Below are 19,180 nucleotides of genomic sequence, written 5' to 3'. Positions count from 1 at the left end.
TGTGATGTGTGCATAATGTTGGTGAGTCTGTGCAGCCGGATTTTCTTGAAATCCCTGACAGGATGGGCCAAGTTGAGGGTCTGTAAGCATTTATAGAGTCATTATAATAAAAGAGTGGGTCACACCAAAAAACTATACGGCAGCTCTGGGATTTTCCAGCCCTCCACTGAGCCTGTGCCAAGTCACTGTTTGGACAGAGAAGGCTGGAGATATTGAATGCCTTGTCTAGTGTTACGCAGGGGAATAGCCTAATCCAGACTGGGCCCATTCTTTCCCACATGAATGGGGTGTGTGTGTGTGTGTGTGTGTGTGTGTGTGTGTGTGTGTGTGTGTGTGTGTGTGTGTGTGTGTGTAGGGCCGGTAAGAGAATCAAGAAACAGACAACATCCTCCTGCTGAGCAGAGAGAGCCTGAGGAACAATAAAGCCTGGCGAGTGAAGGAAGCCCACTGGCTGGAGGCCCTCAACTGGACAACGCTCAGCTTGTTTCTGCATCCTAAACAAATACAACACACACACCCGCAGATGAACACATGCAGAAATCAATGTGGTTTATTTATGACAAAAGGATCGCATGAGGACAAAACACATTCAAGCAGCAATCAATGTGCGAGGCACGATTTCAAAGAACACAGAGGCAGATTTGTAGCAGTTGTTTTTTTCTTTCTTGCTCAAAATCTGCTCTCATGTTTTCCTCCTGATGTAACAGGAGTGGATATCAAAAGAACATGCCTCAATCAAATGGTAAGGGCTGGATTTGTTTTTTCACTCAGCTGCTGTCCAGAATATAAGTGTTTCAGCAGTTATCAGAGGTGGAAAAAAGTATTCAAATCTCGTACTTAAGTAAATGTATCAATACCACAGGGTTTCAAGCAAAAGTCATTCATTTAAATGTATATTTACAAATATATCAAAATGTATGTATGTACAGTGCCAGCAGTAAAAGTACTTACACTGGAGATCAGCACATTTCAGAATAATGACATTACTGTATATATAAAACATTGCTGCAATAATGTGTTTAACAACTTTAAATAGTCTATCCTCTTGGCTACTTTACTCCTGAAGATCAATAAAGTTTTATTTTGATTTATAATGTTAAATCACAAGTTATTTGTTGATTATATGTTCTATTATTAAACTAAATCTGTAATTTTCAAAATGCAGTGGAGTAAAAAGTACAATGTTTTCATCTAAGTTGTATTTGAACAGAAGTATCAAGTAGCAGAAAATAAAAATACACAAGTAACTCAAAATTGCACATGAAGTGCAGTATTTGAGTAAATGTACTTGGTTACTTTCCACTACTTGACAGTTGCACATATTTAGCCCCCCTGCCTCTTCATCTCAGCATATACTGCTGCCTGTACTATGTTGAAGTACCAAGATTCAGTTTTAAGGAATCAAGTTTATGTCACAAATTGCCCGTATTACAAGAGTTCAGATGCATTTGGAAACTTGGCTACTAAACAGCTTTTGGCCAGCTGTGTGTTGCTGTCTTGAAGGAGTTCCCACATTTGCTAAATACTTCCATGTGGCTAAGAGTTGATTATCTTTTAGACTGAGGTGGAGCTGTCTAACAATATGAGCAATAAAGAGGTGACCATGTGGATGAAGAAAGAAATCAAAACTTGCTAGTTTGTCAGAATGCACAAAGGAAAACAAAATGTCTGCACAAGTCTTGTGGATGAGAAGAAAACTATTTACATGGTATAAAGAATAAAACCTTGATGATTGCACAAGTTAAGAATGTTCTCCGGGATACCAGCAAACCTGTTTCCTTGTCAACAATCAAGAAAATGACTTCATGTCCACAACCTCAAAGAGTTCACCACAAGATGCAGAGCAGAGATAAGCTCAGAAAACAGAATGGTCATGCTGCAGTCCACAAAAACATCCAGAAGGAAACCAGCAGAGTTGATGGAAAGAGGAAAGTGTAGAGGAAAAAAGAACAGCTTTTGACCCACAGACAAACATGGTGGTGGTTCTGTTATGCTTTGGTCAAGTGTGGCCGATCTGCTCTCACTACCAGAGTGTCAGATACTGCCACTTTGTCAACGCTGTTGAGAAGATACACACAAGTGTTGAGGTGTCACTGTGCAACACCGACAGACATGAAAGAGGTTTCCAATTTAAAAGAGCCTCATATTGAAGTTGGAGAGGTTGTCATGGAGTAAGTCACAAGACTTTGATCCAGGAGACTGAGGTTTATTCTCCATGTCACACCATTTCGTTTTGTTAATTTTATTTTGTGACTTCAGTTTCATTTTCAGTCGCTTTCTACTTTCATTTTCAATTTTAGGCATCAAAACTACTTGATTATGTTTAGGGAAAGTTCCTGCTTTGGGCTAAAACAGACCTTTTCACCACATTAAACACATGTTGCAAGGCAAAAGAGAAAAAACAACCGAAAAACAAATTAAAGAGAAACACACATGCACTTACACCAGGTCATGTGTAACAAGACTGTATATTCCTCCAGGCTGAAAATGACGAATGGTTCATGGGTCAAGGCACATGTGTACATGGGAAGAAGTTCAAGAAAAGGTTTGCGCTTTCTCATCCTTAAACTATGTTCACAGACACATCTGCATGACCTACTGGACATGGTACAGCCCTTAAGAGCTACATTAGACCAAATATGTACACTTTGGCCCAAAACAGGAGCTGGATGAATCTTCATTTGTAAATGGTTTTAGGATTTTAATCCTGTGATGTAACAAGACTTGTGTACTGGAAAGACTTTCCGACGCTGTCAAAACTCCAGACTAGAACTACCAATGGATGACGAACTGAGGGAAAAACCAGAACATTTTATTGGCATAGTTTGGGTCAACTTGTCCCCTGTAGCGGCACATGTAGAAATGTTAGAAACTACACTTCATGATAAAAAATTGCACTCGTTAATTTACCATCCTCAGCTCGCCTGAGGAAAATATCAATTTAAGCTAAGTCTCAAAGAGACTTTGATTAAAATGAAGTTGATCATCAGTCTCATTCTGAAAGTCAGAAACTGTGATTTCATTGACCTCCAGTTCCCAAAACAAAGAAATACATGGTAGAACCGATGATAATTATACACACATTTATTAACTAATACTACAAACAAACAACAATGACATGACAACAACAGTGAATAAATGCTCATAGTTATTAAGAAAATATTTGTGCTGTTGTAGTTCTTAAGCAATTCTTAAGTCCAGTTGCATTCTCCTAAGATTTGCATTTGCCTAAGATCCTTTGTTACAAACCCATTCTTACAAGCCCAGTTACAAACCTAAGTTGAATTTTTCTAAAAGCCCAGGTTACATTCTTCAAAAAGCCAAAACAAAAACTAAAACTAAACCAAAAACTAAACTAAACTAAGTTGCATTCCAGATACTTTCCTCTAGATAGAAAGTTTTGGAGCCAAATGCAAATCAGCATCTAACCAATCATGGATGTGTTCCTCCCAGTGGGTGGTGTTAAGCTTTACTGTCCAGGAGAGGTCAGAGGCCAAATACCTTTAAAACTTACTCTTAGTTCTTTTCTTAAATGTAGTAATCCAATTGTTCAACATTTATGATGATGACAGATCTGAAATAACACCAAATTAATGATTAAAATTACACCAAACACAACATGTTTATCTCATATGGTTCCTGAGATAATAATAAAAGGTGTAACAATAAGAATAAACTTACAAATTGTAGACTTCAGGCTACATTTATAACATGGTTAAACATAAAATCATATACATTCACTAATAAGAAAAAGAAGACATATGTAGAATATATGCTTAGAGTGAAAAGTCTCTGTGTCTTTTATAGCTGTGGTCTGTGACAGAGAGGAGGGGGTATTAGTGTGTCATGTGTGTGCATCTTCCACAAACACTTCAGATTCCATGTGTTCTTCTTCCATCCTGGTCCTCATCAACCTGGTATCAGAGACTGAGTCCAGATCATCATTCCGATGATGGTGCATTTCTTTAATGTTCTGATTTAAACTGTTCAATTCATTCCTGCATACCAAGTTCTGTGTGTTAGGTATTGAGATCAGAAGGTCAGAATGCCAGTCCTGCAGAGGTGTGGTTTTCCTCACAGTTGACACTTTATGACCCTTATCAGATCCTTGTGGAGGTAGGAGGCATCCTGTTGTCTCCAAAAGTGCTGTGAGTGGTCCTTTAGTAGTAAACATCCGATCAGCAGATGTTCCATTTGGAGGTGAATTTTGGGTTAGCTGTCTCCTGAAATGGTGTCTTACCAAATTTATAGCTTTGGAAGAGGGTCTTTGGATCTTTGTGTGGTGCTCTGGAGTGTTTTGCTCCTTAGTACGCTACACCCCTTACAGGGAATAGTCACCACAAATCAGTACAAAGTTGTTCCACAGATCACCTGATTCAATTATGAGATGATGAAACATTTCTATGATTTGAATTATGTGTTATGGCTTTCACAGTCATCAATTCAATTCAAGTCAGAACGAGGTCAAGGGTGTGATTAAAACTATGAGTTGGTTTATTTACATGTTGAGAAAACCTGATTGAGTCTAATATTGAATTAAAAGCAGTCGTAAGGCTGTCACTGTCCACATCAACATGAATGTGAAAGTCACCCACAATAATCACTTTATCTGAGCTGAGCACTAAATCAGATAAAAAGTCTGAGAATTGAGATAAAAACTCAGAGTAAGGAGCAGGAGGACGATATACAACAACAAATAAAACTGGTTTCTGAGCTTTTACATCTGGATGAGAGAGACTGAGAGTGAGCTTTTCAAATGAACTGTAACTAGGTTTAGGTCTCTGGTTCATTTTTAAGCTAGAGTGGTAAATTGCTGCCACTCCTCCTCCTCGGCCTGTGATTCGAGGAACATGACAGTTAGTATGACTAGGAGGAGTTGATTCATTTAGACTAACATATTCTTCCTGCTGCAACCAGGTTTCAGTCAAACAGAACAAATCAATCTGGTGATCTGTTATCAAATCATTTACTAACAGAGATTTAGACGAGAGAGATCTTATATTTAACAGACCACATTTAATTGTCCTGTTTCTTCGCTCAGTTGAAATAGTGGTATTAATTTTTATTAGATTTTTATGGTTACAAACACCTGACAGGATGGCAGTGATCTATATGGATGAAGCGGAATGCTTGCAGAGCTGATCAGTAGCACAATGAGTAAAACGGTGGTTTCACAATTTTATCGCTGGATTACGTGGTTTCAAATCCTCTCACCATACTTGAAAAATACGTGTTTTTTATTTCGGCCCGCACATTTCTTTTTACTGTCTGTAGATGATATTTACATGGATATAGACTTTGTTAAGTAGTGATGCCGACGTTTTTCAGCGAGGTCTTCTTTATCTGGTATCTTTATTTCACGTAAATCCAGGTCTGATCGTGGCGAATCTGCGGACGAAACATCTAGAGACGGAAACTATCGCCAGTTAACCTGATCACAAGTTAAACTGGAACACCGGCTAAGGGGGCCTGGCTAACAGCTAGCGGGGTGTTTTCCATGATGCGGAGCCGCGCTTCCAATTCAGAGAGCCTCGCCTCCAAAGCTACAAAGAGACTACATTTATTACAGATATCGTTATCACTAAAGGAGGCAGAGGAGTAACTAAAAATGTGACACAGTGAGCAGGAAAGAGAAGGAGAGGAAGAGGGAGAAGCCATGCTAACTGCTAAGTGCTAGGCTAGCGGACAGAGATAACAGATTAACTTAGAATTAAGTACTGAGAAGGTGCTTGAAGAAAACGAGTGTATGTTACGATTCAAATATTACCGCTACACACAGATTTAATGAATATCAAATTAGATGGAGTGGATAAGCTACAACAGTCACAGAACACAACACAGCGATACAACAGGAAGTGACGCAATACGCTCACCGTAACGTCAGACGTCGGCAGTCGTCAGCAGTGAATCGATGCAATAGGATCTCAGTGGATCATCAGATCTTAACCCAGTGGAACACCTGTGGGAAGTTCTATCAAGCACAACAAAACACAAAACGGAGGAATAATTGTTTGATTCAGAATAACATCCAGTTGACAAGATGGCGGATGGAGGATATGTCATAGCTTTTATTTCTGGGGCTCCTGGGCAGTTGTTCATTTCGCGGGTCCCTCTGTGTTCAGCATCCTGTAGTGGGGATGAGAATGTTCTCTTCTGTTGCAGCTCCAGTGTGTAATTGTACCTGATGAAACATTTGTGCAACTGAAAGCGTAACTACACCTTCAAATTTAGCTTCACACCAGCATATGTACAAAATGCAACAGAGGTGTGCATGTCTGACTGAAAAGAGCAGGAGAGAGCCACTAGAATCACATTATGGCTTATTGAAAGAGTCACTGTTAGGGTACTTGTGCTGCAGCTGAGCTGGTGACTCTAGTCACATGCATGTTTCTGTGGGGGAATGTCAAGGAACGTACACATGGCATCACAATTAAAAGCAGAGTGTAACATTCTAATCAGTAAAATTTCTGTCTGTTCAGAAGATTGACAGAGACTCCGGCTCTGAATATTAAAGACAATGGAGAACTGTTTTAAGCCTGAACCACAAGACTTAAAGACAGCAGTCAACAAACCAGTGCATGATGTCACAGTGGTGGCAGTCATCTTTTATATACATTCCACAGTTCATGCACAGCCCTGGCTTTATAGGTTTAAAACAAACAAAAAATTCTTGCACTAATTCACATATCAGAATCAGATTCAGAAGTACGTACACAACAGACAAGGAATATGGATTTGGCTATTGGTGTCACCCTAGGAATAAGGAAAGAGAACAATAAAATAACGATAGAAAGATGAAGAGAAAAAATAATAATAAAAATATAAAATATATCCAGATATTTACACGTGTAAAAATAATATATAAATGCAGTAGTGCAAAATGATAATTGTTAGTGATAATACAGTGCAAAAAGCAGAGAATACCATTCTTTGTGCAAAAATAATGTACATACACATTGGTATCTTGTATAATGTACAGGTGTGGAGGTATGTTCATGCTATTTCAGCAGAAAGCACTTTCAACAATACTGTTCATCCCCCTAACAAACCTAGGAGACAGCCTGTACAGTTGGAAAGCCGATGGAGGTATTTCAGTCACTCTGGTAAAAATCCTATTCATTTTCCCATACATATGTTACATGATTCACAGTTGGAGCACTTTTACAGCTTGGACTGCCATGAAAATATCCCAGTTTAAAAATCAGTTCAAATAATTAGCAACTGTGTGTGTAGCCTGTCTCGAGAGATCTCCAGTTATAGCTCAATAAACACCTCACTGGGCTTCCTCTACATGAAGCTACAGCACTGTCACTAATACTTTACACACAGCCCTTTTTATGCACACACATTTTCACACTCACACAGACACACTCCCATAGAAACACATTACCATACACAAATACACACAGAGAGGTGTAGTCATAACAGCTTGGACTCAGAGGCCTCTTTACAACGCCCTTTTTGGTTTGTTTTTCTTCAGTTAAACTCTAAAAATTTCTGGTGTGTGAGGTCTCCTTCTCTTTCTGTCTGTCTCTATCTCACCGCCCTGCTTCCCATTCATCCCCTACACTTGGTTTTCCTCCCAGTGGTCCTCCAGGTCCATTTCAGAGAGTGTTGCCAGCTCACCACAGGTTAGACAGAAATAACAGTAGGGCTCTCCAAGTTAAACAGCGAACTCGTCATAGCATCTGAAAGCTCCTGGGCTTCCTTCGGGCCGCCCACCGCTCAAAGAATGCGTCTTCAGTTCTCTGAGAAATGGCAACGTCTGCACACACACGCAGCCAAACAAACCTGCATGCATATAGAAACGAACGCACAGATGCCATTTTCACACATGGACAAAGCGGACCAACACAGGCGAGCTCTCGCAGCGGTCATTTCAGTGACGGTCTCGAGTACACTGCATCTATTGTTCAGAGGCCTTCTGGGTTCCGAAGAGAGCGGTGAAGTGTTTGACGAAGACGGGGAGGGGGTCAGGGTATACATTTCTACACACCAGTGAAACTACATTCATTCTTCTAACTGCAGCCACCTGGTGAGCTCTACGGATGGTATACAGTGCGGCACAACCAGCCCTGCCACACCAACACACACACCAGCGTAGAGACATTTTCACATAAAATTTCCATAGAGAAGTTTTTCCTGCTGGCACATAGACTTCTGTAGAAGCTTGAGGTTTTCACAGGTTTTCAGTGTAAAGGAAGGATTTAGGTAAACCCTTCATCTAAACCATTAAACATTCTGAAGTGAGACAGGCTGTGAACTCCCTATGAAGTAAAAAGAAGTAATACTCATATACAGTATGTTTTTAAATTAAAATGTAATATTTCATGTGAACCTATAAGAGTAATTAAATCATAAATTTGCTCTGTGATTCAAATTACTCATTAGTCATTCACAATTGTCACCAAAACCTTTAGACTTTATTCCTTAGAGACCAAGAAAATTTACAGCAAATATTATTAGTCTGGTCATTAGTTTATGCAACACTGTGTTGGTTGAGGAAAATATTGGGCTGATTTTGGTGCCAGAGAATAAATCAAGCACTCACAGGAATAACTAGCTATGATCTTCTGGGGATATTTAATGCTAATGCTAAAATCCAAGCCGGTAGCTGTAGCCATTGCAATCTAGTTAATTAACACAGCCGAGAGTCCTGAGCCATGCTACCAGTTCTCCGAAGCTGCTACATTGACTGTGTAACTCAAGTCCCCATCATTTAAAGAGCACATTTGAAACACAACCATTAAGCAAAAGTGTTTTCCAATAAAGAAATAAGACTGGTGTCACCAATTTGTGTAACAAGTGTAAGTGTTTGGTTTAAAACCATACAATATTACAATGTAAATTTACCTAAGGATTTAAGACCCTACAATATTACACATTTATGATACAAATTACCTGGACTAACTAAAGTGTTGAGAATAAGATCTTACAGCATTATACACTCTAACCAGTTACCCGACTAATCTGAATATTAAGGTCAAGATCCTACATTATACATTACAAACCCAATGAATCCAACAATTGTTGATGAGGAGCATAATTGGTGACAACGGAGAGAAACGACTCCTTTAAACAAGAAGAGACCTCCAGCAGAACCAGGCTCAGGGAGGGCATCAACCAGTTGAGGTGAGGGTAAAGAAGTGGAAAAAAATAGATAAACCCTCTGTGACATCATCCATAGGTTTCCTGAACAATGGTTTTGAAGAGTGGTGGCTAAGGCCATCTTGTCAGCATCCTCCTAAATCCTGGCTAGTCCAAAAAATAACAAAGAGGTGGAGTGTTAGTGGAGCTGAGGTGGGCCTTGTATGCCCTTTAGAATGCATAACTTTAAGCCTTAACACAATTGAAATTGGTGAGTTACATAAAAAATCACCTTCTGTACATTTGTCATGAAGAGGAAAATTAGCTATAGAGACAAGAACCATTTTTGTATTAGGCTGTAAACATGTTTATTTCTGATGTGAAATTGAACATTTTAACATGGAGCTCTGTGAGCATTGACCTGCTGTTGTAGCAGCCTCAAGTGGCCACTCGAGGAACTGCCATTTTTAGACACGACTTGCATTGGTTTAATTTTATAGCCCTGAATGCTGCCACTTGAGTTGTACATTATGTTGCTCTAGGCTAAGAGGAAGTATCACAGTGTGAATGCTGACATGCCAATGTCAAGTAGGTGGATATTTACCAAGGTCATAATCTGAAACTGGATTTGTTCTCTTTTCAAATGCAGAGCGCAGTGAAGTAATTTGAAACAACACTTTAACACTTTCAGTTCCTGCTGTGGTTGGACTGCACGTCTTCGGAGAATGACTCAAAAGCAGAATAAATCTGAAATGTTATACATTTTAAAGCCAAAAGTAACTTTGCGTTTTTTTTCCATGTAGTATTAGGCAGAAAATGATACTTGCACTGTGTTCTTAGATGGGTCATACGGTCATACTTAACTTGCTACTGATCAGTGTAATTAGGGAGTTTAAAGTTAACTGGCCTTCATGTCATTTATTATCTGTTTTGTATATTAAAGCTAAGCTTAGAGTGTCAGATATTTTCATCTAGGTTTGTGGTTGCTATGCAGCTATTCTACAAGAGGAAACTTTTGTAGTGGGATCTTTTATATTGTTTTAACAACCATCTCCCATAAATTTAACATTGTGGTTGAAACTTGGTCTTCTTTTGTCATATAATAGGCCAGTTTGTGTTTGTTTGGACGGTAAGAACTTATTCTGTTTTTCTCTCCTCGCCAAGATGAGATGTCATTTCATTTGGACATAAAAGCATGACTTGTGTTCCCAGAAAGCCCATAAATTTAATTTTGACTTAACCAAAATGCATTTGTATTGAATTCTGCAGAGGATATTGTCAACAACCCCCCCTTTTTCTCTGTACTACAGTCTGTTGATGCATTATATAAAGCCACTGGAAAAATCACATTAGTGCTGTTGTTTATCTCTTTTTCTTTAGGTAACATCACTTTTTAAGTGCTTTTCACTGAGAAATTAATGTGTAGGAGGGACTTTCTCTATGGCTCAAGCTCAAACACTGGATATGAGTGGGAGTGATAACAGTGATAACACTAAATGCCACGTTTCCTTTAACCACTTTAGGTCAAATGAATGCACTGGGTAGAATGGAAAGGAAACGAAAGCAAAGAATAACTGCTATGAAAATGAGTTTGGATATCAGTATTCTGAGTGTCCACCCCTGAATCTGAACAACTCTCATTATAATGATTATTATGGTTCAACAATGCACTTCTGGCCTATCTTAATGCAAGACCTCCCTGTTTGTCTGTGCTTTAATTGGTTACACTGGGAACCATAATTCTTAACTCAACCACAAAAACACAAGAGACGCAGAAACCAGCTAATAACACTTTAGTTTTCATGCCAATTAGAGTCTGGAGTTTCAGGTTATTTGAGGCTAAGGAGAGCACTGGAAATGACTCAGAGGACGATCTGAGTCATGGCTTTGATATGATGAATGCTGGCAGATTTAGAGATCTGACTGAGTCTCTATTTACACTTATCTGGATACAGTCAGTGGTGACAAGGGATGAACCTCTGAGAAAGCTCTTTATGGATATTTCAGCTGCAAATAAAGCTGAAAAACAAGCTAAAGTTCAAGATGTGCAAATGCTGGTTTCTGTTTCTCAGGCTTGAGAATTCCTGGCATCCTTGTATGGGTCACAGTCTCACATATGGTTGCCAGGTTCCAACTGCAGCACACATTTTATTAGACTTTACCGATTATTGGGAAAAGGAAATGCACCGCCATTATGTAGGTAAAAGAGCATTAATGGCACTGATTTTACATTTGGCAGAAGAGGGAGCAGAGGCCTGAATGACATTACTATGGAAGCATTAAGAGAGCTGAATAGTGATGCAGTGGTTAACACTGTAAACTCACTGCAATAAGGTTCTGGATTTGAATCTGCTGGTCTGCTGAGGCCTCTGTACAAGGAGTTTGCATGATGTCTTTGTGTCTGTTTGGGTTTTCTCCAGGTTCTCCAGCCTTCTCCAACAGTCCAAAGACATATGGCAGGTTAAACAGTGATTCTAAACTGGCTGTGAGTGTCAGCATGAATGGTGATCTGTCTCTTCATGTTAACCCTGCAACCTTCTACAGCATAGAGTTAATATAGGTCATGGATGGATGGATGGATGATGCTATTTTTGCAGTATATCTTTACATAACTGCTATAGAATGGTATATTTAGTTTCAAAATCATGCACCTAGAAAACCATGATTTATGAAAGAATAAACTTACACATATGTAAGCATCTATTGCTCTATGTGTCTACATGAATGCTGTGGCCCTTGTTGTTGATGTGATGGGTATTTAAAGGGAGATGTTTAACACTAATTTACCCACTGGCTAGTCTGTGTATCACAGGCAAATGTTGTCCAAATGCCCTGCTGAGTTCTTTCTGTCTGCAGCATCTTTCAGCTTGGTTGCACCACTCATATGCGCTTCAAAACACAATGCGAGACAAGTCGTGCTTTAAGCCGAGAGACCAGGAGAGTGGCTTTAATCAGACACAGATGACCTGGCTTGCCTTGTGTGATAAATGCAGCCAAGAAGGAAAAAGAGAAAAAAAAGGGGGCTGACATTTGAAATTCAGAAGTGAAGACTGAAAACGGTAGAGCAAGTGAGATGAAAAGGTTAGATCAAAGCTAACAGGCTCATAGTTTTTCACATTTGTCACTCCATCCTGTCTATCCTGAGTCGCGATATATTTTACAGTCAGTTCAAAGCAACCGTGGTGCAGAGCAGTAAAGGACTTGACCTGAGGAAATAGGACAGTGGGCCAGGGGTGGAGAGATGTTCAGCTTATCAGCTGATCCCAGGGGTTGCACAGTTGGTGTGGTAGAAAAATGGGGAATGCGGCAGAACAGATATAGAACAAGGTTAAAAGAGGACATGTTGCGGATGCTCTGAGGCGTCCTCTCCCCTCCTCCAACATTTAACCTCATTCTTCCTCTCAGGTCCGTCAGGCCTCATTGCCTCTACATGCTGAAACAAGGAGAGTGATTCAAGACCTTGACAGGAAACTTGAATTGTTGCCAAATATATCAGTGTTCAGACAGGGTGTGGCCTTTCACTCCTGCCTACTTCCCTTCACACTGCTACTGTAACTCTCCTACCTCCCACCTGGATGCTTGACTGCTCACTCCGTGTTACAGGCTAAAATCTGCTCACTCTTAAACTCCAGCTGCACTGTCAGAACAACTCTGACAGAACGTGATTTTAACAGCAATTAAAGACTGAAGGGAGAGAAAATAAAAGTCAGAATGTGAACACTGAAGCAGCTCAAAGAATACTAATGAACTTTCGGTACAGTCTAATTAATGTTACATCTAATAAGTGTGACTTTGAGCATGAGATGAGATGACAGCTTGTCATCGAAAACATAGCTGCATATTTAGCAAATAACAAAGACGCCATATTGTTCTTTCATTTCCTTTTCAGAAACCAGTACAGATTCCAGCTAATCAGCTATTTTGGGTGAACTTAGCAGCATTAGCAGTCCGCTCAAGCTGTGTTTCTGGCCACTTGGGGAGTGTCCAAAATTCACTCTCCTTTTTGCTGTTATGTTCTCCGACAAGACCAGGAGGAAATATCTGGATGTATAGATGGTCGATCCTCCACTGCTTTCACTGAAAAGCTAGTTGCTAACTATGTTTGAGTGTTTTCATTAAAACAATTGAAAAGAAACCTGGCTGCTGCCAGTGGAAATAGAATTAACACGAGCTATCGCCTCAGAGTGAATCAAACCACTCAAGATGCAGATGGATATGTGAAACCAGTCAAAGATGGACCTGTGGAAAATCTGCCCTAATCCATTATTCATCCATCTGCTTTACCTGCTTCATCCTGTAGGTGGTTGTGGAAGAATGGAGCCCATACCAGCTGACATGAGGCATAAAGCAGGGTACACTATGTCCTTCACATGGCTAGCACAAGGAGACAATTGTGTACCCTCACACTCACACGTATAGCCAATTCAAAGTCACTCATTAACTTAGCATGTATGTCTTTGGACTGTGGTAAAAGGCTGTTGCACCTGGCAGTAATCGCAAGCTGGTGCAGGGAGAATATGAAAACTTGACATAGAAAGGCCCCAGAAGACCAGCAGGTTCAAATCCCAAATCTTGAGGCAACAGTGAGGCAACAGTACCAACCACTCTGGGTTTCACCCTTCAACCAGTTTGCATACCTCTGTTCCAGACTTTGAACATAATAAACAAAATCCCAAATGTGAGACTCGCATATTGGACATAGTGGTACAGCAGCCTGAGGACCTGCTGCAGTTAAATGAGACCCTAACCAATCCAATTACACTAGGTAGAGGGTATACCTTCTCCTACTAGATACTGATAAACTTTGTAGAACTAGGTGGAATTGCAAAGTTGTGAGATAATTCCCTGTTAGTTACTAGGAGTGAACCCTTTTATATGACACATGATCATTTAGAATTATTCTGCATAAAAAAATATTGGTGAGTGCAGTTGTAAGTAATTAGCTATGTGTAAAGATGAACAAACCCTCATTAATGTCATTCATAGGTTAACTGTATAGCTCAGTGTGGTGGGCCCAGCTGTGACCATCTTGGAAGTGCATGACTCTGCTTAAGTCCGACTAATCCAAAAATGAGTGTAAGTGCAAGCTGAGGTGGCTTTTATACCATGATGTAGGTATCTTTGCTTCTGCTGTAAAGTTGGACATTTTAACATGGAGGTCTACGAGGATTGATCCCCTCTTGGAGCCAGTCTCAAGTGGCCATTTGGAGAACTGCATTGTTTTTGCCACTTCCACATTGGTATTATTTCCCAGTATCTGAGGCTGCTGCTTGCTTTTAGTAAATATAACAGACATGTTGGGTGTTAACTTGGTATATGACTTTTTGTCAACATAAAAATCTATAAATAATGTTAAACCTAATGTTTACTTCTCCATTTTTTACCTGGTCTTTTGGAATTAGCACATTGGAATAGTCCATTTATCTGTCCATTTTGTTCTGCTTACCTATGGTCAAGTTGTGGTGGCACCAGGCTAAGGTATGTAATATGTTTCCTCCTTAGGGATGCTAACGTGTTCCAAGGCCAGATGAGATACATTTTCCCTCCAGCAGGTTCTGGGTCAACAATCTCCTCCCAGTTGGACATGCCTGGAAAACCTCCAAAAGGAAGGCACCACGAAGGCGTCCTGATCAGCTACCCCGAATCACCACGCCTGGCACCTTTCAGCACAAAGGTGCAGTGAATCTACTCCCAGCTCCCTCCTCACACTATCTCTCAGGCTGAGCATAGCCACCCTTTAGAGGAAACCTGTTTTGGCCACTTGTGTCTGCGACTTCATTCTTTCAGTTATTACCCGAAGCTCATGATCCCAGATGAAGGTTGGAATAAGAATGAACTGGCAAATCCAGCACTTTGCCTTCAGGCTAAGGCATTTATGCAAAACGGTGAAATCATTTTTGAATCATTCAAACAGAACAAGGACAGCGTGCGAAAGATACTCAAGGTATGACAGATCAGTTTTGTAGCATCTGCTTGAGCACATGTCTTGTTGTGAATATAGAATAAAATCAGCCAATGACACACACTATATGCCAAATTTTGTTTGGAATCATTGTTGGTACTGTCACCTGGTGGAACCAAAATACCACCTGTTTTTTTTTTTTTTTTTTTTACTTTATTATTGCAGAACTGAAAACAGTTGTGTCCTGACTTCACATGCAGCCTCCTGTTGTGCTTTGTTTATGCCATGGGATCACAAATGCAAAGTCAGCTGAAGACATCAGAAATCTGCAAATCCAGGTGTCTTTGCCAATGAAATGCATCTCTTTCATCTCCTGCAACTTTGTCTTGGCAACATGAATGCTCTACTGGGGTGGGGAAGGGAGTTTGTTTCACCGTCCACATCCTACACGTTGCAAGGGCTTATCAAATACCAACAGCTTCTTTCTGCACTGAAAATACAGGCGCATTATGCTGGAGGGAGAGACCCAGAAACATCAACAACAGCCGGAGAACTGTGGTTGTTATGTAAGCTGAATCAAATTGATCCTATGGGGATCGACTTGTTGGGCTTGAGCTGCAGTGACATGGATGAAAATTCAGGCATAATAATCTGTAAGCACTTGCAGAGGGCAAATCATTGCTGTAGTCCTTGTTATTGCAAACAGCTGTGTGTTCTGGTTGTATGTATCACACCCTCTTTATCTATTTATTACCTCTACTGTATAATAATGTTGCATCTATCTATCTATCTATCTATCTATCTATCTATCTATCTATCTATCTATCTATCTGTCTATCTGTCTATCTATCTGTCTATCTGTCTATCTGTCTATCTATCTATCTATCTATCTATCTATCTATCTATCTATCTATCTATCTATCTATCTATCTATCTATCTATCATGTAGCCTTTGTGAATCAAACGGCAGCTACAAATCTCGCTGCTAATGAGAAAACTTGACTGGGGAATAAAACAGAAATTGTGTCTGTGAAGCGGCAGACAGCAGAACAGGGAGAAAAAAAGAGAAGAAAAACCTGACAATATGTTTGAAGCTGTGGGAGACGGAGGTGAGCCGGGTGGAGGAGGGGTGGGACCTCCGAGGCTTTGGAGCCAATTTGAGGACCTTGTGATGCAAAACCAGTCCTCGGCAACAGACAGTTCCCATGGCAACTGTGAGCTGCCAAAGTTCCTTGTTGACAAATGACGGCTCCCCTCTCCTCAGCACTCGCCCGGCGATGCGTGTGTGTGTGTGTCTGTGTGTGTTACTTGGCAAGTCCCCATCTTTGCCTTAGGCGTGGTGGGGGGAGAAGGGGTGAAGGGACACAGACAAACTGGGAGAGGGAACTGTGTTATGCATGTAGACATATGTACATTTGGTATTCACACACGCAAACACACACACACACACACACACGCACACATACATTGTAGCTTCTACAATGTCTTGAAGGCTTTGCTTAACTGCATGCTCTTAATGTTGGAGTTAAGCACTTAATTATTCTGATATTACAGTAGATAACTGTGGTTATGTACAGTAATTCCAAACCAGGGGGTAAGTGGTATTTAAGTGTAAAGAAATTAGGATTTAATAAGAAAATAACACCCATAAGTAAGTCAACTGCAACGACCAAACACTGCACAATTGAGAGTGTGTGAAACTGGTTAACAAGCTAAGAAGGGAAGCCTTAAATCAATTTAAACATAAGTGATGCATGGTTTGCATAGGTGGCTAAAAACAATGAAATTATTGTAACGTTTAGTTAAAGGTGAGTAACCATTGATATATATTCCTAGTAAGGATCAATAAAGTATATATTCTGTTCTAAAAGTGTCAATAAAAGGTTGAAATAACCTCAAGCAATTGACTAACTATAAAGTAATGAATGTCAAAGGTCAAAGGCTAAAAGTACCACATAAATGGGTGAACCATCTAGCCTGTGCTATTCCTACAAATGCCCTAGACCCCCTCTAGTAAAAATCTCATTTTTCTTTGTTAATATGCCCATTCCGGTCTGCTTTTTTATTAGCTGGAAAACATAAGCGAAAAAAGCGGTCATCACCAAGTCTGAACTTTTCCACCTTGAAACTGCAGTGCACTGATGACAGTCTCAAAAACACAGATTCAGACTTGTGGGGTTTCAGACGTCACAAATATAAGAAACCAGTCCGGTCAGCTTGCAGTTGGGTCTTTCTGTGTCTTTATTCTCCTTCAGTATGTTCACCTGAATACCTCCCACTTAACAATTTGGCATTATGTAGCTTATAGTAGTTTGACCAGAGTTGTTGGTGAACCTGTGTTCAAGCTGCTGTGACTGGGGAGGGGTAGACGGAGACCTAAATATTTACATCTTAGCAATTTTATCTTAATGCAGGATTGTATATTTGTATTTCATAGAAAAAACTTAAAACTACTTTATTTCATTACTTTTGTATTACTCTGCAGCATCACCTGAGATGTAGTGTCCTATAATTGCCAGTTAACAATATAACAATAAACCATACATGTGCTGACATAGCTGCACAAATAAGGTAAGAAAAGATAAAACTTTATTAGTCCCAAAGGAAATTATAGGAGATTCCATCCCCACTAAGGAGGACATACACACAATCTTTCTTTTATGCTCTTTAACAAAGTATTACCACAAGGCCAACAGCAAAGTTGGTGAAAACCAGCCCAGAAATGGTAAGAACAAGGCACAATTTGTATGTCTGAGAGAATCAAAGCATAATGGCAGAAGGCTGTAGTGCCCCTAAATAAGAGTAATAATCACAAAGTGATATGTGAGCATCAAATTTAGGAACATGAAGTTACATTTTCAAACGAAAGCATATGAAAGCAGAGAGGTGCGCGCAGTATGTGAGTATATCTGACAGGATGTTACAGGTATATGAGACCAAAAGGTTGGGAACTACTGTATACACCTTAAACATATTTGTGTATGTGTTTATTAAATTAGCTGTTGTCTCCATCCAGTCTATTTATTATGTTTGACAATCGCTTATGTAAGTTGTCCAGGCATTGTTTTATGGAAAAATCTGATTTTGTATGGTGCTTTTTTTTTGTGACAGTATTTGTGACAGTCAGTCCAATAAGAGTAAAGTGCTGCAAAATGAGAGACAGGAATACTGAAGGATCTGAGGTGGAAGCAGAGAAGGATGGGGGCAGGCTGAGCGGCAGGATCCACACACCCCTGCGGCAGAAGTGTCGTGAAAAGATGATCTTCCATCCTCACCTCGCAACAGAGCTGTCAAGATGTTCAGACCCGTGATTTAACCTCCCCACTTCACACTGTTACATCCTACTGCCACACACTCAAACACATGCCCGCACACACACACTGCACTACGCACTACAATGGCTGAGCTGCTTTCAAGCAATCCGAAGCAATGTCATAGAAAACCTGCACAGTATTAGAAATAATCCAGTAATTAGGGCACACACACGGAGTACCATTACTGCATCAAAGGAATGTTTAACTTAAAGCCCATAAAGCCAGTGGATGACACTACTATATATGCACATGCTGCATTATTCCAGCTGATGGGGCATTTTCAGCAACTGCAACAAGAAGTAATCTTGAGTGTGGAAATGTATATTTTGAATTTGTCTCTGGCTTATCTCTGGGTTGTAATGGATGCAGGTGGACGGGTCTGTTTTACGTTACATGCAGTGAATATTGCAGGGACAATAGATATGCCAGGGAGCACAGGGAGGGGTGTGGAGGTGACTGCACTGAGCGTAATGTCAAAAAGATTAACATGAATTGAACGGCAAAGTGACACCTGAGAGACATTTGGTGAGCGCTGTACGCTGCGGCACTGCACTCCACTGAACAGCAGACAGGATGGCAAGCAATTCAATAAGCAGACACGCATCCCACCGCATTGTGTTTAAACGCTGCAAAGATCAACACGGTTGCGAAGGAACAAAAGAAGAAGCAGTGTTTTTTCAACATCTCTTTTACTGATCTTTACACTTGTCACAGAACATCACATGAAATTATCAGAGCAGACTTGCTCTTTTGTTTTTAATAACAGACAATGCAGTTACATGTTCTCGTCTCAGAAACAGATATTGCTTTGTCAGATTCTTTCATTCTTTAAAAAATACCACCGATAATGTCTTGGTTTAATCATTTAAGGTTTAGA

Source organism: Amphiprion ocellaris, chromosome 20 (assembly GCF_022539595.1).
Source record: "Amphiprion ocellaris isolate individual 3 ecotype Okinawa chromosome 20, ASM2253959v1, whole genome shotgun sequence".
Classification (NCBI taxonomy): Eukaryota; Metazoa; Chordata; class Actinopteri; family Pomacentridae; genus Amphiprion; species Amphiprion ocellaris.
This window is presented reverse-complemented; position numbering follows the sequence as displayed.